Source organism: Panthera tigris, chromosome B1 (assembly GCF_018350195.1).
Source record: "Panthera tigris isolate Pti1 chromosome B1, P.tigris_Pti1_mat1.1, whole genome shotgun sequence".
In the NCBI taxonomy this organism is placed as follows: Eukaryota; Metazoa; Chordata; class Mammalia; order Carnivora; family Felidae; genus Panthera; species Panthera tigris.
In genome coordinates this window covers 110,929,939-110,952,880 of record NC_056663.1, presented here as the reverse complement: position 1 = coordinate 110,952,880, position 22,942 = coordinate 110,929,939, and the positions used below count along the sequence as shown (strand labels likewise).

At 35.9% G+C, this 22,942-nt stretch overlaps 1 pseudogene; it reads right to left on the bottom strand.

Moving 5' to 3' along the window:
• Nucleotides 1–5,620: 5,620 nt before the first annotated feature.
• LOC102958162 lies at nucleotides 5,621–6,121 on the bottom strand (annotated as a pseudogene).
• Nucleotides 6,122–22,942: the final 16,821 nt, after the last annotated feature.

Genomic DNA, 22,942 nt, shown 5'->3' with positions numbered 1-22,942 from the left:
AAGTATATTGAAATCAAATAATAGCTGAAACTTCTCAGACTTGAAGAGAGATGAGCATCCAGCTCCATGAAGCCCAAAGGATACCAAATAGCTTGAACCTAAAAAGGGCCACACCAAGACACATTATAATTAAATCATGCAAAGTCAAAGACAAAACATTTTAAGAGCAGTAAGATAAAAGAGAATTTACATACAAGGGAACCCCACAAGACTATAGGTTGATTTCTCAACAGAAACTTTTCAGGCCAAAAGAGAAAGAAATTATATATTTAAAATTTGAAAGAAAATAGCTGTCAACCAAGAATTCTATACCCAGCAAAGTAGTCCTTCAGAAACAAAGGAGGGATAAAGACCTCCCCAAACAAACAAAAGCTAAGGACGTTCATTACCACTAGATCTACCTTACAAGATATGCTAAAAGGAGTTCTATAAGTGGAAGTAAAATAACATTAACTAACATCATGAAAGCACAAAAAGGTAGTAAAAATCTCACTGGTAATTGTAAACATATATCATAGTTAGATTCTGTAATATGGTAATAGAGGTGCAAAACTCACATACAACTCTAGTTTAAAAGTTAAAAAAAAAAGGGAACACAGAGGAGTGCCTAGATGGCTCAATCGAGTGTCTGACTTCTGCTCAGGTCATCATCTCATGGTTCATGAGTTCAAGCCCAACATTGGGCTTTGCACTGACAGACTGGAGACTTCTTTGGATTTGTCTCCCTCTCTCTCTGCCCCTCCCATGTTCATGCTCTCTGTCTCAAAAATAAAATAAATATTAAAAAAAAATTAAATGAGCACCACAAAAATAACCATAAATACAATAATTGGTTACTAGGGTCACAATAAATTTTTAAAAATGTGAATCATAACAGCAATAACCTAAATTGTGAGAGGGAGAAGTAAAAGTGTAAAGTATAATAACTTTATTGCAAGTTGAGTTGTTATTCATTTAGAATAGAGTGTCATTTTCTTAACACCTAAGACTTAACACTTTCTTAACATTTTTTCTTTCTCTTTTTATTTTATAATTAATTGTCAAATTAGCTAACATACAGTGTAGTCTTGGCTTCAGGAGTAGATTCCCATGATTCATCACTTACATACAATACCCAGTGTTCATCCCAACAAGGGCCCTCCTCCTCAACCTCCCACCCCATCAACCCTCAGTTTGTTCTCTGTATTTAAGAGACTCATAATTTGCCTCCTTCTCTGTTTGTAACTTATTTTTCCTTCCCTTCCCCTATGGTTTTCTATTAAGTTTCTCAAGTTCCACATATGAGTGAAAACATATGATACCAGTCTTTCTCTGACTGACTTATTTCATTTAGGATAATACACTCCAGTACCATCCACATTATTGTAAATGGCAAGATCTCATTCTTTCTTGTCGCTGAGTATATATACACCACATCTTCTTTATCCATTCATCAGTTGGTGGACATTTGGGCTCTTTCCATAATTTAGTTATTGTTGATAGCACTGCTATAAACATTGGGGTATATGTGCTCCTATGAATCAGCACTCCTGTATCCTTTGAATAAATTCCTAGTATTTCTATTAGTGTGTCATAGTGTAATTCTATTTTTAATTTTTTTAGGAACCTGCACACTGTTTTCCAGAGGGGCTGCACCAGTTTGCATTCCTACCAACAGTGCCAGAAGGTTCCCCTTTCTCCACATCCTCACCATCATCTGTTGCTAAGGTGGTATCTCAATATGGTTTTCATTTGTATTTCCCTAATGATGAGTGATGTTGAGCATCTTTTCATGTCTGTTGGCCATCTGGATGTCTTCTTTGGAATTTCTTTACTGGATTATTTGTTTTTCGGGTGTTGAGTTTCGAAGTTTTTTATAGATTTTTGATAGTAACCCTTTATCCAATATGTCATTTGCAAATATCTTCTCCCATTCCATCAGTTGCCTTTTAGTTTTGTTGATTGTTTCCTTTGCTATGTGGAAGCTGTTTATCTTGATGAGGTCCCAATAGTTCATTTTTGCTTTTATTTCCCTTGCTTTCAGAAACATGTCAAGTAAGAGTTGTTGTGGGCAAGGCTAAAGAGATTGCTGCCTGTTTTTTCCTGTAGGATTTTAATGGTTGCCTGACTCACATTTAGGTCTTTCATCCATCTTGAATTTATTTTTGTGGATGGTGTAAGAAAGTGGTCCAGTTTCATTCTTCTGCATGTTGCTGTTCAGTTCTCTCAGCAACATTTGCTAAAGAAACTGTCTTTTTTCCATTGGATACTCTCTCCTGCTTTGTCAAATATTAGCTTGCTATATATTTGTGAGTCCATTTCTGGGTTCTCTATTCTATTCCACTGTCTCTGTGTCTGTTTTTGTGCCAATACCATATTGCCTTGATGATTACAGCTTTGTAATACAGGCTAAAGTCCAGGATTGTGATGTCTCCAGCACTGGTTTTCTTCTTCAACATTACATTGGCTATCCAGGTCTTTTGCAGTTCCATACAAATTTTAGGATCATTTGTTCTAGCTCTGTGAAGAATGCTGATATTATTTTTATTGGGATTGCATTGAATGTGTATATTGCTTTGGGTAGTATTGATATTTTAACAATATTTGTTCTTCTAGTCCATGAGCATAGAATGTTTTTCCATTTCTCTGTGTCTTCTTCAATTTCTTTCAAAAGCTTTCTATAGTTTTCAGCATACAGATCTTTTACTTCTTTGGTTAGGTTTATTCATTTGGTTAGGTATTTAATGGTTCTTGGTGCAAATGTAAATGGGATTGATTCCTAGATATCTCTTTCTGTTGCCTCATTATTGTTGTGTAGAAATGCAACCGATTTCCATGCATTGATTTTATATCCTGAGACTTTGTTGAATTCATGTATCAGTTCTAGCAGCATTTTGGTGAAGTCTTTTGGGTTTTTCATGTAGAGTATCATGTCATCTGTGAAAAGTGAAAGTTTGACTTCTTTGCCAATGTGGATGCCTTTTACTTCATTTTGTTGTCTGATTGTGAAGCTAGGACTCTCAACACTATGTTAAACAACAGTGGTGAGAGTAGACATCCCTATTGTGTTCCTGATCTCAGGGGGAAAGCTCTCAGTTTTTCCCCATTGAGGAAGATATTAGCTGTGGGCCTTTCATAAATGGCTTTTATGATGTTAAGGTATGTTCCTTATATCCTAACTTTCTTGAGGGTTTTTATTAAGAAAGGATGCTGTAATTTGTCAAGTGTCTTTTCTGAATCTATTGAGAGGATCATATGGTTCTTATCCTTTCTTCTATTAATGTGATGTATCATGTTGATTGATTTGCAAATATTGAACCTGTCCTGTATCCCAGGAATAAATCCCACTTGATCATGGTGAATAATTCTTTTAATGTACTGTTGAATTCAATTTGATAAGTATCTTGTTGAGAATTTTTGCATCCATGTTCATCAGGGATATTTGCCTATATTTCTCCTTTTCAGTGGGATCTTTGGTTTGGGAAGGTAATACTGGCTTCATAGAATGAGTCTGGACACTTTCCTTCAATTTCTATTTTTTGGAGCAGCTTGAGAAGAATAGGTATCAACTCTGCTTTAAATGTCTGGTAGAATTCCCCTAGGAAGACTTCTAGCTGAGGACTCTTATTTCTTGGGAGATTTTTGATAACTGATTCAATTTGTTCACTTGTCATGGGTCTGTTCAAATTTTCTATTTCTTCCCTTTCGAGTTTTGGTAGTGTGTGGGTGTCTAGGAATTTGTCCACCTACAAGTACTACTATATTTAAAAGGGGTCATACAATGTCCAGGGCCTGGCACTTCAGGAAGTGTTTTTGGAATGTTTTGCGTGCACTCTGGTGTTGCGTCTTCCCAACTCTATGGGCTGCTCTATCCCATTGTCATTGCGGTGGATTGTTTGGTATTTCCACCATGTGTGCTTTGACTTTTCCTTGAAGTAACCCTGGAAAAAGGGGGAAAGGGTGGGAGGCACCTTATACAGGTACAGAAAGAGAAATGAAAGGGAGGGGGAGAAAAGACCAGGCAGAAAATCAAAGAAAATATAAGGCTTAATCCAGGAAGAGAGAGAGGAAAATAAAGAAGAGAGAGATACAGGAAAAGGTGTAAAAAGAATAGAATAAAAATGCCTGATTAAACAACCAGAATAGAGAAAGAAAGGGAAAAAAATGTGTGTGTGTGTGTGTATGTGTGTATATGTGTGTGTGTGTGTGTGTGTGTGTGTGTGTATATATATATATATATATATATATATATATATATATACATACATATATATCAAAAAGGTATTTGACCCCAAATCAAATCAGAAACTATGAGCTTGATTCTAAAGGAAATTAAAAAGCAAACAAACAAACAAAAAAAGAGGAGAGTAGAAAGAAAAAGAAAGGAAAAGAGAAGGAAAGAAAAGAAAAAAAAAACCAATAATAGTTTTTAGAAGTTTTTTTTTTTTTTTTTAAAAACAGACTATCATACAAAACTGCAGGACAGTTGCCTGTTGGTACCTGGGATTGGTGGCTATGCTGGTGTGGAGGAGAGGCCATCTGGTCCCTGATTTGGTCAGTGTCAGTTTTACTTCAGTAGATAAGCAGTTACCACGCACAGAGGGACGAGGTTTGGTGTAAATGTGTCATGCCTCCCCTTGGGGTTACCGTCCTGTTCCCTGAAGCCCCACCCTGTTGTTGATGGGGAGAAAAATGGCGACACCCCAATCTTTGCTCCCCAGACTGTCTCAAACCACACTGTTCAGGAAGCCCTCACAGAGTAGTGCAGGCAATCAGCCTGTTGTGCTCGTCTCTGGTGCCTCCTAAGCTCTCAGCTGGGATTCAAAACCTGATGTCTTAAAGGATCCCACACAACGTGAACCTGGATCTGGGGTAGCACCACCCCACCCTGCTGATAAAGAGCCTCTGGCTGGAGACTGCAGGGTCTTTTGTCCTTGGATGGGCAATAAACCCTCTTCCCACAGACTCGAGAGAAGGGACTACTGTTTCCCAGTGCGCCCCTGAAATGGCTACTGTGCCCCAGGGCTGGCTTCCTTCCCAACTGGACATGATCACACAGCAGTGGCTTTGGTCTGGAGAGAGTCACGCACCCCTGAAAACTCTGATGTTTAGCTTCCAAGGCTGTTTGCAAAGTAGAAACTGGCACTCTTCATATTTTTTCTTCCTCAGTCCATGGTCCAGAGAGGTCTTTTTCTTCTCCACATAAAATATCACACTTCCACAGCCTCTCTTTGTCTTCCTGTTGTCTCTCCACAGGAGTTTCCCCCCTTCCATGCCGACACCACCCATTTTATCTCTCCCAATTTGCAGATATGCACCTCTGTCCCACCAACCTCTTTCCACCTGTGGAGATTTTTCTGTCACTCCATACACTGTATTCCTGGGTATTTCGGGTGTTCTGACCTCAATACAGCTGTGTTTGAAGGACAAGGGACATCCCAGTTCCCCTACTTTTCCACCATCTTATCTCCTCCCCTCTTAATACTTTTTTCCTTAAAAAATTTAAGATTTTCTTTTCAGTTTGAAAGTCACAGTTTATCTTTCTATAATTAGCTTAGGAGAAAAGAGATGAATAACCCACTGGTAGTGGAAAGAAGCAAGAGTCTTCTAGGGCGCAGCATTTGATGAGATAGACATTCTGTTACTGTGCACTTCCATTATTTTTCCATGGCAGAACATATAGCAGAGACTTGGGAATGCACATACCTGAAGCCAGTTTACTCTTTTGTTCCATAACTATGTTGCTTGCAGGGCTGTTGTTGCCATAGTAGTTGGTTGTGCCCCAGACAAATGGGTGCTGGTCTGTTCCCACAGATCTTTATCCCACTCTTCATTGCAAGTATGGAACTGCCATATGCTCTCAGCCAGAGTCTCCTGTCCAAGATTTCTGATTTGGTTGACAACAACCTGCACAATACAACTTTTATCATTACAGCATGAGATATAGTGACTGATTTGGGGCCAAAGAACCTGGTGGTGAGCATTAAAGAGACAAGTAGCCAATTGTTTGTGACATCAGAAAGATTCTTTTTACACTTGATAAGATGATAAGGAAACCTGCAGACCCTCATCTGTGGTTTTTATCACAGGGGCATTGTAATGGCTTTTCAGGGTCCAGGGAATTGATCTAAGTGTCTTCCATGTTGGAAATGAGCGAGATAAATCCAAGTGCTCAATGGAGAAATGCTCTCCTCACAGTCACCTTCTCTCCACAACCACACCCCAGCAATGCTCACTTCTGGACTAAGATATTTTATGTAGCCTCATGATAACTACAAGAAAAATCTTGTGGTATTTGAAAAAAGACCATGATAAAGAAGTCAAAGCACACTGACACCAAAAACATCAAAACCCACAAAAAAGACAGAAGTGTAAGAAGCAAGGAACAAATGGATCTACAAAACAAGCATAAAACAATGAAAAAAAAGGCAAAAGTAAATCTTACCTATCAATAATTACTCTAAATGGAAACAGATTGAACTATCCAATCAAAAGACACAGAATGGCTGAATTAAAAAAAAAAAGATCTAATAATATGCAACCTATAAGAGACTTACTTTAGCCTTAAAGACACATACACTGAGAGTGAAGGAATAGGAAAAACAAAACAAAACAAAACAAAAAACATTTCAAGCAAATGGTAACCAACAAAAAGCAGGAGTAACTGTATGTATATCAGACAAAATAGACTTTAAAAATGGTATAAAAAAGACAAAGAGGGTTATTATAAAATGATAAAAGGGTCGGTACATTAAGAAGATATAATAATTGTAAATATTTATGTGCCCAACATCAAAGCACCTAAAAATATGAAGTGAAAACTGACAGAGCTAAAAGGAGAAATAAACAATGACATAAAAATATTTGGGGACTGTAATATCCTGCTCTCAACAATGGATAGATTATCAAGAGATAATAAATAAGGAAACAACTGATTTGAACATCTTATATCAAATGGACCTAACAGACAAATATAGAACATAGAACATTGTATGCAACAACAGCACAATACACATTTTTGTCAAGCATACATGGAACATTTCCTAGGACAGATCATATGTTAGGTCACAAAACTAATCTTAGAAAATTGAAGAAGACTGAAATCATACCAAGTATCTTCTCTGACCACAATGGCATGAAACTAAGAGTAAGAGGAGGAAAACTGGAAAATTCATAAACTCATGGAAATTAAACAACATTCTCCTAAACAACCAATGAATCAAAGAAGAAATTAAAACGAAATTTAAAGTTTCTTTAAACAAAAAAAATATGGAAACACAATTTACCAGAATTTATGGGATGCAGCAAAAGCAGTTCTAAGGAGGAAGTTTATGATAATAAACTTCTACACTAAGAAGCAAGAAAGATCCCAAGTAAACAACCTAATGATGCCTTAAGAAACTAGGAAAAGAACAAAGTAAGCCAAAAGTTAACAGAAGGAAGAAATAATAAAGATTAAAGCAGAAATAAATGAAATAGAGAAGAGAAAAACAGTAGAAATGATTGACCAAATTAAGAATTTGTTCTTTCAGAAGATAAAATTGATAAACTCTTAGCTAGACTAACCAAGCAAAACAAAAGAAAAACAAACAAATGAACAAAAGGGCCCAAATCAACAAAATTATAAATAAAAAAAAGATACATTCAAATGATACCACAGAAATTCAAAAGATCAAAATATGCCAACAATCTGAACAACCTAGAAGCAATGGAAAAACTTTTTAGAAACATACAATTTACTATGACTAATTCAAGAAGAAATAGAAAATCTGAAAAGGCCAATTACTAATAAAGAGATTGAATCAATAATCTAACATCTTCCAATGAAGAGAAACCAAGACCAGATGGCTTCCCTGGGGAATTTTACCATTTAAAGAATAATTAATATCCATCCTTCTCAAACTCTTACTCAACATTACTCTCAACATTACCCTGACACCAAAACCAGAAAACACTACTAAAAAGAAAATTGCAGGCCATTATTCCTGATTAACAAAGTTGAAATTTTTCTTAATGAAATATTAGTAAATCAAATTTAGCAACAGATTAAAAGGTTCATTCACTATGACCAAGAGGGATTTATCCCTGGTTTTCAAGGATAGTTCAACATACACAGATCTATCTATCATATTAACAAAATGAAAGAAAATAATCATATGATTATCTCAGTAGACTCAGAAAAAGCATTCAGTGAAATTCAACATCTATTAATGATAAAAACTCCTAAAAAATTAGGCATAGAAGGAACATACCTCAACATAATAAAGGTCGTATATGACAAGCTGACAGCTAACATCATATTCAGTGGTGAAAGAAAGAAAGTTTTTCTTTTATGATCAAGACAGGACAAGGGTTCTCACACTCACCACTCTTGTTCCACCTATTACTAGAAGTCCTGGCTGGAGTAGTCAGGCAATAAAAAGAAATAAGAGGTATCAGAATTGGAAAGGAAGAAGTAAAACTGCCTGCATTTGAAGATGATATGATTATATATATATATATATATATATATATATATATATACACACATATATATATATAGTCCTAAAGACTATACTCAAAAACTTTTAGATCTAATCAATGAATTTAGTAAATTTGCAAGATATAAAACATACAAAAATCAGTGGCATTTCTATACACTAACACTGAAATTTCTGAAAAAAAATTAATTAATTAATCCCATTTACAATAGCATCAAAAAGGACAAATATTTAGAAATAAATTTAAGTAAGGAGTTAAAAGATTTCTATGCTGAAAAAGAAACTGAAGAAGATACCAATAAAGGGAAAGGTGTCCCCTGTTCATGAACTGAAGGAATTAATGTTGTTAAGATGTGAATACTACCCAGACTTTAGCCTCTACTACAAAGCTGTAATCATCAAGACAGCATGGTATTGGCATAAAAACAGACACATAGACCAATGGAATAGAATAGAAACCCCAGAACTAGACCCACAAACGTATGGCCAACTAATCTTTGACAAAGCAGGAAAGAACACCCAATGGAAAAAAGACAGTCTCTTTAACAAATGGTGCTGGGAGAACTGGACAGCAACATGCAGAAGGTTGAAACTAGACCACTTTCTCACACCATTCACAAAAATAAACTCAAAATGGATAAAGGACCTGAATGTGAGACAGGAAACCATCAAAACCTTAGAGGAGAAAGCAGGAAAAGACCTCTCTGACCTCAGCCGTAGCAATCTCTTACTCGGCACATCCCCAAAGGCAAGGGAATTAAAAGCAAAAGTGAATTACTGGGACCTTATGAAGATAAAAAGCTTCTGCACAGCAAAGGAAACAACCAACAAAACTAAAAGGCAACCAACAGAATGGGAAAAGATATTTGCAAATGACATATCGGACAAAGGGCTAGTATCCAAAATCTATAAAGAGCTCACCAAACTCCACACCCGAAAAACAAATAACCCAGTGAAGAAATGGGCAGAAAACATGAATAGACACTTCTCTAAAGAAGACATCCGGATGGCCAACAGGCACATGAAAAGATGCTCAACGTCGCTCCTTATCAGGGAAATACAAATCAAAACCATACTCAGATATCACCTCACGCCAGTCAGAGTGGCCAAAATGAACAAAGCAGGAGACTATAGATGCTGGAGAGGATGTGGAGAAACGGGAACCCTCTTGCACTGTTGGTGGGAATGCAAATTGGTGCAGCCGCTCTGGAAAGCAGTGTGGAGGTTCCTCAGAAAATTAAAAATAGACCTACCCTATGACCCAGCAATAGCACTGCTAGGAATTTATCCAAGGGATACAGGAGTACTGATGCATAGGGGCACTTGTACCCCAATGTTTATAGCAGCACTCTCAACAATAGCCAAATTATGGAAAGAGCCTAAATGTCCATCAACTGATGAATGGATAAAGAAATTGTGGTTTATATACACAATGGAATACTACGTGGCAATGAGAAAAAAAGAAATATGGCCTTTTGTAGCAACGTGGATGGAACTGGAGAGTATGATGCTAAGTGAAATAAGCCATACAGAGAAAGACAGATACCATATGGTTTCACTCTTATGTGGATCCTGAGAAACGTAACAGAAACTCATGGGGGAGGGGAAGGAAAAAAAAAAAAAAGAGGTTAGAGTGGGAGAGAGCCAAAGCATAAGAGACTGTTAAAAACTGAGAACAAACTGAGTGTTGATGGGGGGTGGGAGGGAGGGGAAGGTGGGTGATGGGTATTGAGGAGGGCACCTTTTGGGATGAGCACTGGGTGTTGTATGGAAACCAATTTGACAGTAAATTTCATATATTAAAAAACAAATTAAAAAAAAAGAAAAAAAATTGGAAATTTTAAATAGTTAAAAAAAAAAAAGGTGTGAATACTACCAAATGCTGTCTGTAGATCAATGCAATCTCTATCAAGATTCCAATGGCATTTAATTGGATATTCACATGTAAAAGAATGAAGCTGGACCCATACATCATTCCACTCATAAAAATTAACTTGAAATGGATAAAAGACTTAAATATAAGACCTGAAACCATTAAACTCCTAGAAGAAACCCCTAGAAGAAAACATAGGAACAAAGCTCTCTGGCTTTGGTCTTGGTAATAATTTTTTGTATACAATACCAAAAGCACAAGAAACAAAATAACAAATACACAAGTGGGGCTGCATCCAACTAAAAATACTCTACACAGCAAAAGATAGTATCAACAAAGTGAAAAGACAATCTACAAATTGGGAAAAATTATTTGCAAACCATACATCTCATAAGAGTTAATATCCAAAAAATGTAATGAACTCATACCAACTCAATGTCAAAAAAAACAACAAACCAACACAAAAGAAAAAAAAATATTGAAAATATGGGCAAAGGACCTGAATAAACATGTCTTCAAATAGAATACATGAAAGGCCAACAGGTATGAAAAGATGCTCAATCTCACTAGTCATTAGAGAAATACAAATTAAAAGCACAGTAAGATATCACCTCATGCCTATTAGAATGGTCATCATCAAATAGCCAAGAGATAACAAGTGCTGGTGAGGCTGTGGAGAAAAGGAAACTCTTGTGCACTGTTGGTGGGATTGTAAACTGGTATAGCCTATGGAAATTGGTATTACTATGGAAGACCGTATGGAGGATCCTCAAACTGATTTAAAAAATAGAACTGCTATATGACCCAGCAATTTCATTTCTGAGAATATATCCAAAGGTATCAAAGACACTAACTTGAAAAGGTATCTGTATCTCCATGTTCATAGCAGTGTTATTTACAATAGCCAAGACATGGAAACAACCAACCTAAATGTTTACCAATGGGTTAAGGATAATGGAATATTATTCAGCCATAAGAAATGAGAAATCCTACCATTTGTGACAACATGAATGGATCTTGAAGACATTATGGTAAGTGAAATAAGTTAGATAAAGACAAATAACTGTATGATCTCACTTTTATGTGGAATCTAAAAAAACAAAAACAAACAAAAAAAAAAACTAAGAAAAAATCCCAAATTCATAGAAAAAGATATCAGACTTGTGTTTACCAAAGGCAGGGTGTAGAGGGAGAGAGAATCAGAGGAAGTTGATCAAAAGGTACAAGCTTCCAGTTAAAGATAAATAAGTACTAGGATGTAATGTACAACATAATGACTATAGCTAATAAATATACAGGAAAATTGTTAACAGAGTAAATCATCACAAAAAGATAAGTTATCATCTATGAATTATCATCATAAGGAAAATTTTTTCCTTATTCTTATTTTCTTTTTATGTATCTATGTAAGAAATGGATGTTGGCTGAACCTACTGTGATAATCATTTCATTATATATATATATATATATATATATATATATATATATATATATACATATAAATCATCATTCTGTATACTTCAAGCTTATACAGCGACATATATCAATTATTTCTCAAGAAAACTGGAAAAAGGGAAGAATTTTTCTTAAGTAGGAGAATAGATGTTGGTATCACAGAGACCTGTTTTGACTACGTCTTTGACATTAACTGTTCAAAGTTGTGATATTATTTAACATCTGCACTTGAGTTTCCTAATCTGTAAAAGGTATAGTATTTTTATTGTGTTATTGGGAAGAGTAAATGAACAAATGTATATAAAATGCTTGATACAGGGCAAACCCTCAACAAATGCTCATCTTCTACAAAACAACTTGCCCCAAATGATCTGCCAATACTGTGTCTTCCTTTATAAAAACAGTTTCTTAATAATGGTGGTGAATAATCAATTTTCCAATCATATCTATAACTAAATTTTACTTTCAGAATTAAGTCTTGCCACAAACACGGGTGTGACTCTTCTTTGTAATCATAAAAAAACAAAGGGTTGGATTGAGATGATCTTTTAGGTCATAGAATTCTAACACTGTTTAATTTTAATTTTTTTCTAAAGAAGAATTTGTCTTTTCAAATGTAATAAGCAGGCATATATAGTTTACATAAATCTGGCACAAATTTAACATGATTAAAATTATTTTGATTATTGTTCTTCAAAGAGATAGCTGATTATATGGCAGCTAAATGAAAACAGGAACAACATTATGAAACTCAGTAAAATGCATTGTGAGAAAATGAACAGACTACTAGCCCAGTCTCATCAAATGAGGGGTCCTTCTCACAGCTGAGCCAAGCAAAGGGGTCTCAGAAGCACTGGTCCTTCTATTTGCATCACATTAATTAAGGTTTTGAGTCACTGGGTTTACAACCTTCTTAAATCCCACATCCAATATTTCTCAATATACATTTGGCCTTATTCCTCAAAAAACGGCTTAAAATAAATCCCAGGTTCCTGAAATGAAATGCCATTTTTTAAATTTAATTTCATCACTCTTTCTCGTTTTGTTGTTGTTGTTGTTGTTTTGGGTTTGTTTTTTTGTTTGTTTGTTTTTTGGTTTTTTTTTTTTTTTGGTTTTGGGGATTTTTGTTGTTTTTATTGTTGTTGTTGTTGTTTTTTATTACTGTGTGTGAACAGTACACAAAACCGCCACTGGTATAAGCTGATACAGGAGTAGTAGCCCTGATATCTCTACTACTTACCTTTCTGCTTCCCATAGTATGGAAATCTCTTGACATTATGATTTAATATTGTTTTTAGATAATGTTAAAAAGTAGACTCAATTTACAGATATTTGAGAGATGCAAAATAAAAAGAATGAAATAAAAAGATACTCCCTTTAATGCAGTTTGATATTTCCAGACAAACTGGGAGCCATATTAACTCAACGTGTGCTTATAACCTTAGCAAGACAAGCATATTTGGGGTTTTAACAACCTCCCAGCTATTAACCTGAGAAGTACATTCGACAGGAAGATAAGAAAGCAGTGTTTTGCAAGTATGCATTTCTCCTTCAAGATACATACATTCCCTTTCTCATTAGTTTCCACATCCTCTAGAGAAAAAAAAAAAATGGAGAAAGTCAAATACATTATTTGATTCAAATTTAAACCCATAAATTTGTCAGTCTGAATTGCTGCTTTCTTTCCAAAGACATTTAAAACAATTTACTTTTCATATTGGCCACAAGCTAAATATGATCTCAGCTTCCTTAAAAAGGGACTCTGTTAAGGCTGAGAGAATACGGGTATGTGGCTCCCCCCAGCGGCCACTGGGAACGTCAGCACAGTTCAGAGAGAGACGTGGAGAAAGTGATGCTTTGAATTCTCGCCAGCAAAGGCCCACTGTCCAATCTTCTTCACCACCTGGTAACAGCTGGCGTGTATGTAAAGATGAGATGAAAAACGGATAGAGGTCAAATCCAGGAGGACTTCCCTTGTATAGAAAATCAATTTAAAGTAACAAAAGTACCGAGATAAAATTTCCAAGAACTTCTGAAATTTAAATAACACAGCTTAAACTTTAGGGAAAAGAGATGGCCAGGGAAAAGACAGGAGCAGAGCTTTATTCCACATAGCATTTCATTAATAGTTTCGCATTTAGAGAAGTACAAGAAAAACCGTAACACCAGGGGACAAGCTAATACCAGAATATTCCCAAGCTGACAAGCAATTTGGAGTGAAAACTGACATAATAAAAAAATTTTAATGTACTGAATATATTCCAGCTGAGAGCCCACAATATCAGCAACTCCCAGAGGTTCCGAGCAGACACTCAAAGATTCACAGGATCAGAATTTCTGGGCCTTGGCCCAGGTTCCAGCCATATCCCACATACAACATTGCCTTGACTCTCTTGAGGGTTCAACCTTCATAGCAGCCTCTAAATTCAAAGCACAGCTTCAGAGAAGGGAAAATGCTTTGGAATAAAGATGGGAAGATACATATGCCTTTCAAATTTATAAGCCTCTATTATTCACCAGCACCAGTGAGCCCACAAGCACTGTGCACAGACAATTCACAACCATGGGTGATGGGTGACTGTTCAGATAAGAACCAGGAGGGAGGTTAGGCTAACCCCTCTGACCAACAAGCCTGACGCATCAATTCTGATACCTCATCCCACCTCTTAAATGTGTCTCCTTAACTAATTCATGCATGCAACCCCTCCTTACCTTTGTCCCCTTTCTGGTTTCCTTTCTTCTATTTTTTACTGCTACCTGGCCTCTCCTCCCTAACACAGCCACCTCTACCAGGTCACTTTCCTCTACCTCAAAATACTGTTCTTTTCTGGGTTCAGGGTTTGGCTTTTCTCTCTCTTGGCTTTTATTTCCCTTAATCTTCATCTAATGAACTTTCCTCAGCCTCCTGTTATTACTAACACGTGAAGCAGTCTGTTAAGGGATGTATTACTGGAGATGTTCTACTACAAAGCATTATAGACTCATAGAGCTTGGAGCCCCGAAGGGTCTCAAAATATAATGTGGAAGACCCTTCAGCTAACAGGCTGTTAAGGTGCCTCTTTGAATTTTCCATATATTGAAATTGAGACTTAGAGCCAGTAAGTGTCTTGCCCACTGATAATTACCTGGAATTTGCAGCTTCTTAAGACAGAATACTTCCCATTATAAACACCACCTCTTACACATAACAACACGGAAAAAGTTTCGAGAAAGGGGTTAGGTTGTTTGTACTTTTTGAGCATTGCCACTGAAATAAAAAGCCACCTGACAACACTTATTCTCGAATCTCAGTATTAGAAACAATCTACTATTTAATTAAAATGATTTTGTCTTTTACATTCTTCCTTTTTTTTCCCCTTCACTTCAATATGAATAATTGTCCCTCTTTAAGATAAATGTCTCTTCTCTGGTTATTGTGTATGAACACAAATATGTTCTCATTTTAAGGTATATTGTTTTCACCTGCCAGCTGTCATTAAAAATTGCATCTGCAAAAAGCAAGCCTTCCTCATGGTTTTTTATGTTTTGTTTTGCCCATGAAGGTTAATTGCAGTTCTGCTCCCATAGCTTCCTCACTGCTGTGGAGTTAACCATGGGTTCCCTGTGCTGGGAAAGGTTTATCAAAGGTCTGGAATGCAAAACAATGGCAACAATAAATACCAATTAGACCCAGGTCCTCTGCTCCCACTGCCTTCACAGGTTGAAGCAGCAAATCCAGCTTTTGACTTCAATGAGACTGGACTCTCCTAAAGCCACTGATGAGGCTGCAGACCTATTTCCAAGATAGCTCTTAGATCACAAATTTTCCGTCCTGATTAAGCCGATAATGTGGAGGCACTAGAGAGCAGTATCTCTGCCCTCTACCTTCTCAAAACAGCTTCTCTTGCCTGCTTGCAATTCTATCAGGCCTTAATTAATCAGTTAGGAGTATAAGTGGCATGCGCCTCTGTCACCTGAAGTTTATTTTGTCATGGGCTAATAATTTGAGAAATTGAAATTGGGACTTGACTGTAGGACATCCAATTTTGACAGACATGCATTTCTCAACTGTCTTGTATATATCCCTTTTTAAAATTACAGTAAAACCTTGGCTTGCCAGCATAATTCATTCCGGAAACATGCTTGTAATCCAGAGCACTAATCTATCAAAGAGAATTTCAAGAACCATTGGCTCAGTTTTGATCATGTGACATTTGGCATCACATACTGCTCGTATCGCAAGACATCGCTCGTTTATCAAGTTAAAATTTATTAGAAATGTTTGCTCGTCTTGTGGAACACTTGCAGAACAAGTTACTCGCAATCCAAGGTTTTACCCTATTTGCTTTTTAAAATAGAATAAAAAATATAGGTAGAGTTATCTAAGAACATCAATATATAAAGATATATAATCTATCACATCAGGAAGATGGGATTCCCTTTAAAACATTCAGTTATTTAAATAAACAGAAAATTGCTAGTAATTTAACAAAATCATTGAAATAGTGACACAAAGACTAGCTACAGTGACCTCTAGTGTTCTTATAGATAAACAATCAATAGTTCTAAAAACAGCTGCTTGCTCCGTTCACTCATTCCGTTAACAAATATCAAATCAAATTATAATTTCTGAAAATGAAAGAGATCTCACTAGTAAGTCATACTTTACTGGTTATCATCTCCATGAAAAGAATATAACAAGAAAATTAAATGGTTTTTCATTAATATCTCACCATCTTGATCTCTTTGTCATTGTTGTCTTTAACTTTCTAGTCACTGTTCACATGTATAAGTATCAATGTAGTTAACATTATATATTTTGTCCAATTGTGATCTTTTTTTTAATTTTAGGAAACTATTATATTTTCTTGATTCTCAACTTGGAAATAAGAAGTTATAAACAGAGATATTAAAGGATTTATCACTGGAAAAGTGTGAGGTGCTGACATTATATTTAAGTGCTTTTAGTGACATGAGTTTAGCTCCATCTTCTAAAACACAGGTCCAATTAGCCAACAAAGGAGGTCACTAAACATCAAAATTAGGTGATAAGAACGCAGAGAACAAATACCTAAATTACAGGATGCCTGGAATTCTGTTGTTCAGATTCTAGTCACCTGCAGGAGTGACAAATCAACCAATATACTGCAGTTGGTCCTAAGATGAACCTGGTATGTGAAACAGAAATTCCTTAACTATGAGATTTATGATTAGGTTACCTTTGGTAAGTTGGCAAAAATCTTGCAATCTATGATTTTTCAGAAAGAAAAAAAAAACAAACAAGTTCTATCCATTCAGATCCTACAAATTGATAATCAATTATTCCAAATATGGAAATAAGAAATTTACATTTATCTTCTAATGAATCCTATCTTCTGTAAAGACACGGTGACTGCAAACAAACATTTCTTTCATTTGTGTCTTTCATTTGCTCTGATGATAGGTAGGATGGTCTTCTCATCTCATCTATCCAGTAAAGTAGCAGGCATAGTGATCTCAGAATACAATGGTTAAGAGATAATAATGTATGGGCTAAGTTCTTGGAAACTATCAAAAAGCCATACCTCATTAAGAGTACAGTGAAATCATTAGCTCATATTTTATGAAACATTGTATTTTTCATCTTGCCCTCTTCATTTCTGCTACTGCTATGAATGGAGAACTATGCATAAGCAAGCGAAATGAAATATTAGAAGTACTGGAACTGAATCTAGGACTGCTTTTGATACATAATATTTATGACTATGTCTCTCATATAGCTGTCAAGTTACTGAACCAAGTTGGATTTTTATTATTTAGGTATACTGGCATTTAAAAAGAGAAGGAGAGGGGTGCCTGGGTGGCTCAGCTGGTTAAGCATCTGACTTCAACTCAGGTCATGATCTCACCGTTCCTGGGTTAGAGCCCCGCATCAAGCTCTGTGCTGACAGCTCAGAGCCTGGAGCTGCTTCGGATTCTGTGTCTCCCTCTCTCTCTGTCACTCCTTGTGCTGTCTCTCTCTGTCTCTCAAAAATTGAATAAATGTTAAAAAATTTTTTTTTTAAAGAGAGGAGAGAGATACCTGTGTGGATAGCTGGGGGAACTTTTAAAAGCTACATAAACTGAAGATGATTTCCAAGCTCTCTTAAAAGGAAACATAAAAATTGAGACATTGAATCACAAAGAAAATTAAAGTCAAAAGTTGAATAAAGATTAGCTTTCTTCTTTTCCTCTTTTAAGTTGACAAGTAAAGATCAGAATGATGTAAGAGCTAAGCAAAAAAAACAAAATGAGGGTTACATGGGAACCAGTGATTCCCCAAAGAACTAACCTTGACCTATAAAGTCCAGAAAAGTGGATTACTGGACTCATGATGCTATCAGAGATGCCAGAAACTGGACCAAAGACAGTTCCTATATCTTTAGCAATTCAAATATACGAAAAGCATTCAAAGTACTGTGATATTGGGGTCTTTGGGAATTGTCTGCTTCTATATTATCTATTAACTTGATGCTTGTTATATTAAACCTCTTTAAATAAACTTGTAACAAGAATTCAAAACCTAGGTAAAAAAAAAAAAAAGTTTGCTTATGTTCAAGACAAATCTGTGCCAAGAAGATGGTATTTCTTTTTTTTTTTAATTTTTTTTAACGTTTATTTATTTTTGAGACAGAGAGAGACAGACATGAACGGGGGAGGGGCAGAGAGAGAGGGAGACACAGAATGGGAAGCAGGTTCCAGGCTCTGAGCCATCAGCCCAGAGCCCGACGCGGGGCTCGAACTCGCGGACCGCGAGATCGTGACCTGAGCCGAAGTCAGACGCTTAACCGACTGAGCCACCCAGGCGCCCCGGTATTTCTTTTTTTTAATGTTTACTTATTTATTTTGAGGAGGAGAGGGACAGAGAGAAAGGGAGAGAGAGAATCCCAGGCAGTCTCCATGCTGTCAGTGCAGAATCCAAGGGATATTAAGCTTGATCTCATGAACTATGAGATCATGACCTAAGCAAAAATCAAGATGCAGATACCAACCAACTGAGCCACACAGGCACCTCAAAGATGGTATTTCTTAACTAAGAGACCTTAAAGTCTTCATGGGTCTGATAAAAGAATAACAAGTTTATAAAACTTTACCTTTTTTTCCAAAAAGTAAGAAATCCTTAAGTTGTTTTAAATTAATTTTAAATTACTTCTATAAGCTTGAGACTCCATTTACTGTATATTTAGCCATTTTATTTATTATATATTGTATATTTAGCCATTTTAGTTAATATTACCAAGTATACCCTGAAAATAACAAAACATTGATGAAAGAAATTAATCACACAGATTGAAGCACATCCATGTTCATGAATTGAAAGACTTAACATTGTTAAAGTGTCCAAAATACCCAAAACAATCTATAGACACAATGCAGTCTCTATCAACATTCCAGTAGCATTTTTTTACAGACATAGAAAAAAAATATTTCTACAATTTATATGGAACACAAAAGACCTCAGATAGCTAAACCAATCTTGAGCAAGAAGAACAAAGCTGGAAACATCATACTTCCTGACTTCAAAATACATTATATAGCCACAGTAACCAAAACAATATAGTATTGACTAGATAAAGAGCCCAGAAATAAATGCATACATACACTGTTGACTGATCTGGGACAAGAGTTCCAAGAATCCACAATGGGGAAAGAATAGTCTTTTCAACAAATAGTGTTGGGAAGCTGAATATCCGTATGTAAAAGAATGAAATTTGGACCTTCCCTAACATCAAACACAGACATGCACAAAAGTCAAAATGGATTAAAGACTTCAATATAAGACTTGAAACTGTAAAACTCCTAGGAGAAAACATAAAAGAAAGCTTCATGATATTGGTCTTGGTAATGATTTCATGGACAAACACCAAAAGCACAGGCAACAAAAGGAATATTATATACTTGGGACTACATCAAACTAAAAAGCTTTTACACAGCAAAGGAAATTATCTACAGAAGGAAAAGGCAACCTATGGAATGGGAAAAATATTGTCAAATCACCTATCTGGTAAGGGATTCGTCTTCAAAATGTATATGGCACTCCTACAACTCAATAGCAAAAATCGTTTTAAAATGGGCAAAGGACTTTAACAGACATTTCTCCAGGGAAGATGCACAAATGGCCCTTAAGCATATTAAAAATAAATAAATAATTAAAAAGTTCAACATCATTAGTCATCAGGGAAACACAAATAAAAACAATATTGAGATATGACCATTATCGAAACAAAGATGAGGATGGCAAGGATGTAGAGATATTGGAATCCTTGCACATTGTTGGTGGGAATGCAAAATGGTGCAGTTGTTGTGGAAACCAGCATGAAGTTTCCTCAAAATTCAAAACTAGAACTACTAGGGGCACCTGGGTGGCTCAGTCAGTTAAGTGTCTGACTCTTGGTTTTGGCTCCGGTCATGATCTTGCAGCTTCATGGGTTTGAGCCCCGCATCAGGCTCTGTGCTGGCAGTATGGAACCTGCTTGGGATTCTCTCTCTCCCTCTTTTTCTGTCCCTCTCCGACTTTTGCTCTGTCTCTCTCAAATAAATAAACTTAAAAAAAAAACCAGCAATTCTACTTCTGGGTATTTAGCTAAAAGAATTGAAATCAGGATGTTAAAGAGATATTGGCACACCCATGTTCATTGCAGCACTGTTCACAATAGCCAAATGTGAAAACAACCTAAATGTCTACCAGCAGATAAATGGATACAGGAAATATTGTATATACACACAATGGGATAGTATTCTGTCTTTTAAAAAAAAAGAAAATTCTGTAATATGCAACAATTTGAATGAACCTTGAAGACATTGTGGTAGGTAAAATAAACTAGCTACAGAAAGACAAATACTGCATGATTCCATTTACATAACGTATCAAAGTAGTCAAATCCATTGAATCAAAGAGTGCAAAGGTGGTTGCCAGGACTGAAAGAAGGGAAAATGGGGAGTTGCTAATCAGTAGGCATAAAGTTTTAGTTAAGTAAGGTAAATAAGCTCTAGAGATCTGCTATACAACATTGTATCAATAGTCAACAATAATGTATTATACATTTAAGAACTTGTTAAGAGGATAAATCTCATAATTAAGTTTTTACCATAATAAAATAATTTTAAAAAAAATGATTCTCAAAAACATTACAAGATATAATGAATGTGCTAGATCCTATTCTGTAAAAAATTAGTCAAACTGTAATAATAAAAATACTTTAAATATTTTGAAATAGCTTTACTCTTATAGTTAGATGTGAATGATGTTACAGAAGAATATAAATGATTTTTCCAAGAGGCTTCATCAATCATTTTTCTATTTTTGTGGAAAATAGGAGAATGGATTAGTTATTGTAGGGACATACACTATCAGGCCTTCTATGCTACAGTTATATCCTGTGTCTAAACAAATCCATCTCAAAATATCTGTTCCACTTAAAATACACTCTCTTTTAAATGAGGCTAAAAATATCCACTTCACAGGGATATTTTGATCATTTAACATGACAACGGTCACACAGTGCCTTGAATGATCCCTAATACAAAATCAGCATATAAGGAATGATGTTGATTCCACTTTTCAAAGACAACATGCTTTGACTACAATACAGCCTAGTTTATTGTACATGTGGCATCTTTTGTAAACTGTCCCAAATTCCTGCAACTTCTTAATTAAGGTTTTTCTTTGAGGAATTTCTCTTTTGCCACTAAATTTTATTTAATTTTTATGCAACTTTATTGAGGTGTTAATTTATATACAACAAAATGTGCCCATTTTAAGTGTACATTTTGATGAGTTTTGGCAAACATGTACGCCATGTAGCCACCACCACAGTCAAAATCTGAACATTAACTCAGAGCAGAGTTGTGGATGCTACAGTAATTATTATTTAAACTTTATATGAAATTGTCAAACTCTTTTCCAAATGGTTATATCATATTATTCACCAGCAGTGTATGAGAGTTGTTTGCTTTCCATCCTTGCTAACACTTGGTATTGTCAGTCTTTTAATTTAGCCATGGGTAATGGCTAATGGGTATAGACTGGTATTACATTGTGGTTTTACTTTTGTCTTTCCCTATTGACTACTCTTGTTGAGCACCTTTTCATGTGTCTATTGGTCACTCATATATCTTCTTTATTGAAGTGTCTGTTAAAATCTTTTGCCAACCTTTTAAGCCCTTAATAAATGTGGGTGACCTGAGTAGCTCAGTCGGTTAGGTGCCGGACTCTTGATTTTGGCTCTGGTCATGATCTCACAGTCATGAGATCGAGCCCCATGTTGGACTCTGGGATGAGTGTGGGGCCTACCTGGAATTCTCTCTCCCTTTCTCACATCTCTTCTCCTACTTGTGCTCTCAATCTCTCTCTTAAAAATAAATGAAATAAATTTAAAAAAACCTTAATTAACTTTTTTTTAAAATTTTTTTTCAACGTTTTCTATTTATTTTTGGGACAGAGAGAGACAGAGCATGAACGGGGGAGGGGCAGAGAGAGAGGGAGACACAGAATCGGAAACAGGCTCCGAGCCATCAGCCCAGAGCCTGACGCGGGGCTCGAACTCACGGACCTCGAGATCATGACCTGGCTGAAGTCGGACACTTAACCGACTGCGCCACCCAGGCGCCCCCTTAATTAACTTTTTAAAAGTATCTGATTCCTTCTGAATATCTAGGACAAGACCCATAGAAACATCTTTCTTTACGGTGGTTCCAATGTAAAAAGCTCCTGAGCCAAATTTAACTAAGATGACTGATGGAACAGTGGGGTAAAGAACAAAAGGACAAAGATATTGAGAACTAAATGCAAAGAAAAGCTCTAGGCAGAAAACACATCATAAGTTGGTGGCCAGGAACATCAGGAAAGAATTAGGCTTTAAAAATTGGCTAAGGAGAAATTTCAGAACAAAGACTGAACAGTGAGTGTAGGGTGAATTTGTTTATGTGATATTCAGTGTTTTTGTGGAGTCAGGCATGGAAACTGAAAGAAGTCAAAGAAGATTGAACAAGTATGATATTGTCACTTTCATAACCTTCCATCTTGTTGTTGTTTTACGTTTAGTGCTTTAATATACCAAGTTGACACTGACTCCTTGTCCTAACTGTGAAAGCAGCCTTTAGTTATTAGAGCAAGTGATGGAGGTCAGGAGATGTGACTGTTTCCCTTTGATATGTT